The following is a 4,570-nucleotide window of genomic DNA, read 5'->3' as shown; positions in this document are numbered from 1 at the left end:
TTGCGGATTTGTTGGATCTTTTTTTATTTTATATCACAAGTATCCATCAGTTGTCCTTTGTTAAAATTGATCAAAAAGCATTTTTTTCTTTACATTTTCTAGTCGTATCCATTTCTGTTGTAGGACTTTATTCTCCTGTTGATCAAACATCCTCACTAGTGTGTTTTTGGTCAATTGACACACTCTCCCGCTGTGCATGTTGGCTTAAAATTCAAAAGTCGTGGCATTAAAGCAATGCGTTGTCAGAAACGCTAGCAAATGCTTTTAGCACTTCTGAGTCTCGTTGCCCATTTGGATTTGACTATTGCTGAGATGTAGTTTCTGTAATATCTGATATCACAAAGGTCTAGATTTATATCATAATCTATTATGCAGGGTATTAAATAATTGAGCTTCAGTTTTATTTAACTTGGAATATTCCATTAATAGCATTCATTCGGTTTATAAATGCATTTAAAAGGTCTAGGGGTGATTGGACAACTTTTAATTTTTACTTTTCAATTTTATTATTTAATGTTTAAGTAAGTTTTACGTAAATTAGTGCTGTATGCATAGTAATTTGAAGTGAAATTTTCCATGTTTAATAGATTTTTTTGTGCCTGTCGGCATGAATTTAATGAATATATTCTACCACACATTTCTCAGACTGACAAATGTTTTAGTGCTACACTTTTAGAAAACAATGGCATAATTACTTTTTTTTTCTTCTAATAATAGATACTCTATCATTAGAAGAAGAAAAGTAACCTGTAAAACATCATTTAAGATGCTTCTTATATAGAACCCTATAGGGTCAAGTACTTTATGAGCTTTAATTAAAATTCAACATTAATAAAGACTAAATCCATGATGGGAACCCCCAATTGTACATTAAGTAGTGCCTGACAGAACCCTTTAAGTTTCCATAAAGCCATTTTCTTCTTTTAAACATTTATTGTCGACCTCTAGACTTCATTATTTCCTTTCAAATCTTTTCTGTTTTTATAAATTCAGGCACAAGTTGAAATGACTTGCTGTGGTAACAACAGCATGCCTATAATGTAGATAAGAGATGGTTATATTGAAGTAAAAGCATCTATCAGATATGGAAGTTGGGTACACTAAGGAAAATAAAGCATGTAATGATGTTTGGTCAGACCAGTAAAGAAGAGTTTTTACGTTAAAGTCCTCTGACCTCATTCATGGACCTGAAACCCAAGTCAGTCAGTGTGGACTATACATCTGTACTCACACTAGACCTGTTTAGATCTTCTAAGAAGCACATGTGTAATGATTAAGCTCGAAATGTACAATCACTGAAGTAATTATTCTGTTGAATAGTAATACCTGTTGAAGCAATTTTTGTTCTTTTGCAACAGAAAAAAAAATAATCGAAAAAAACCCCAATGGAAAACTGAAAGATTCATGCCTGTGTTGAGAGCAACACATGCAAAACCACCCAGTGAAAAAAACGTAGAGCCAGTATCAGTACTAAACATGCACACAACATTTGAAAGCCGGTGTTTTTTTTATGCATGGTCAATATCACTATATCAAAAGAAAACAGAACTTCTCTCTTACTAAGTGTTTTTTCTCCTCTAATCATCAAGAAGCGTCTGCTCTGAAAGTTCGAGGTTGGCTGAACATCAGATTTTAATGTTCAACACAATAGTATTCATGTCTAGGCCTACTAATTTGTATGTCAAGACAAAATACAGTCATTTGGCAATGGCTCCATTACGTTCCATTTACTTGGAAAAAAAATTGGCCTGATCTGACATAGATATTCAGTTAACAGCCGAACACGACAATGGAGTGTGTAAATAAGTATGGTCAGTCAAGTGACACGCTAATGAAGAGCGCAGGAGTAAGAGGTCTGAGGTCGCCTTTGTCTCCTCAACGGCTGGCATGACTCCAGATGGGGGAACAAAGACCAGCGATGGCCGTTGGATTATGTGCCTAGATAAACCAGATAAGATGTTTCTCTCCCTCGCCACTGAGGACGTTCAACCTCTCACTCCCCTTTTTGTGCTAAGAATATTCTGCGGTTTCCTAGCGACCGGCGCTTTATTGCCGCGTGGCTTAGAGGCCGTTTAAGTGTTTTTAGTTACTGACTAACAGATTTGCCAGTCTTTAAATAAAGACAGATGAAGAGTTGCATGAGTAACTTAATCAAAACAATGGCTTAATGTAGTTTGTGCACTCGTTTCGTGGCTAAAACTAAGTAAATGTTTAGTATCCATATGCATTGTGGGTTATGAAAGGCCTGTTTTTATAGTCTTAATATATAAGGGTGTTTGGGTTGATTTAAATAAGGCCCTTCTTTGTGCGTGTGTGTGAGAGAGTTTTCGGTCTCTATGTACCAGGTGTGACATGATCTCCCTGCTTCCAATTTCAGCTTTGAATGATTTATTTCCAGGACCATGTGCGAACACTCACGCACGCATTAACATGCACTCTAATGCATAATTATTACGTGTCTACGAGAAACATGCTTTTCCTGTTGCCAGCAAAGAGCACAATTGAGTGAGGGTGAGAAGGTGGATTTTTAAAATATATATATATAGCAACTCTATAAAACATCGTCAGAGATCATGATTTGGTTAGTTCTAGCGGTTGCATTAGCTACAATGGCTTATCATCGTGGAAAAGCAACCATTAGATTGTGTTGCCTTGCTACACAGGGTGCTGTTTCCATGGTAACCTTCAAATACAAAATAATGGCCAATTTTTTTTTAGGTAATCCAGAAAGGACTGCGATTTTTTTTTTAGAGCTTCGGGGCAAAAAAACAACAACATTCACATAAGTTCATAAATGTGTTGGCTGTCTCCTTCGCTTGTTGGAATATAATGTGTAAAGGGAGATTGTGAGTTAAAACACCAGGCTGGTATCAATGACCATAGACATTTTGTCTTATCTCTAAAAAAATGTTGTTTGTAAAAGCATTTAGATGATTTAAATCAGACTCATGAAGCAAGCTCGAAATTTTTAATGGCACTTATTCATTAAAAACATTTATTATTCGACTGCAAAATTATCTAAATTTGATGATAAATCACTATTTTGGTTTTATTTTGATTAATTACAGCCCCATTTGTTTATTTGAAGTGGTATATTTTATTTAAAGAGTTAGTTTTTCATTAATTTACAAACTACCTGTAGTTTCCTTACACCCCCCCCCCCCCTCCCTACCCCAAATATATTTTTTTTAAAGAAGAATTCATGTAAATGTTCCTTTAAAACTGAGGGAGATGTTTTTTTCCCCAAGACAACATCATGTTACAAATCCTGTAAATGTACAGCTGAAGAGATATTAAACCCAGAATATAATAACAGAACCAGAATGCGTGTAGTTTCTGTTTTGAAAGAGCATTTTAAACATCACTCGTGAGGATTTTCACTAAAATATCCCATTAGATGTCCTGTGATTAGACACCAGTCTCACATTGTTTATTGCTCTGACGTCGGCGTTTTTTCCGCTTTTCTCTCTCTTCCCTTTCTCACAGTGGCCATTTCGTTTTAAAGCAGGTTCACTAAAAGCAACAAGAGAATAGTTTTGTTTTTATAACACTGGATTGTGTGGGAATGGTCTGAAAGAGGACATAGTCACATTCATTACTGACTGACAAAAGTTCTCATCACATGCTCTATTCTTTCAGATTTCACCCCAGCGTCACTAAACTGGAAAGGAAATTATGATTTTTCTGGCACAAGCTCAATCCATTGTGATAATTTTTCTTGTAGTGCACTGCATTACATCAACTTTGTTGAGTAACAAGACAAAAGAGACATATGACTAGTTCCTTGTTGTTTGGTTTCCCGTAGAAAAGATTCTCAACTTTCTAGTACAGCAATGAGATACATGATTAGATGATCCACGTCTGAGAGATCTGATAGCTTTCTGTGACAAACAAACCAAAGAAAGCAAGTCATACAGGTTTTGAACAGCATGAGGATGAGTAAATAATATATATTTTGGAGTAAAATCTCACTTTAAGTCTCATGATTCTCAGATTATTTTTTTACCGGGAAAAGATGTCAGCATTCTGAATAATGTCTTAAATTATGCTCAGATTTTTCAAATTAACACAATTTAAATATGAACTCAGATGTTCATCATCAAATTCCTCCAAGACCAAATGATCGGAAGTTTGCTAATCACAATTCAAGTCTCATTTGTATGTCTCCGATGTACTTTTAATATTTCTAATGAAACAAACGAGGATCACTGAAAAAAGGGTGTCCTGTGTGTTATTGTAAGTGAAACTTGTGTACAGACCTGCACACACACACACACACACACACACACACACACACACACACACACACACACACAGAGCTGAAGGTCACCGCAAAAACAATCAATGAAACATTGTCCGCCCATCAATACAGCATTGACATTGTACATATACACTCATTACACACGACAGCAAAGACTGTCACGTGAACACCACAGTGTTGCGGCAAATGTCACGTTACCGTAAACAATAGAGCGGCTTCCTGAAAACCTATGGATTGTCGGTGTTGTAACATGAGCATGTGCGGGACTCACACGTGTCTCTCTCATACCTCTGTGTATAATGTTTTGCT

This window comes from Phoxinus phoxinus (assembly GCF_949152265.1).
Source record: "Phoxinus phoxinus genome assembly, chromosome: 3".
NCBI classification, from domain to species: domain Eukaryota; kingdom Metazoa; phylum Chordata; class Actinopteri; order Cypriniformes; family Leuciscidae; genus Phoxinus; species Phoxinus phoxinus.
This window is presented reverse-complemented; position numbering follows the sequence as displayed.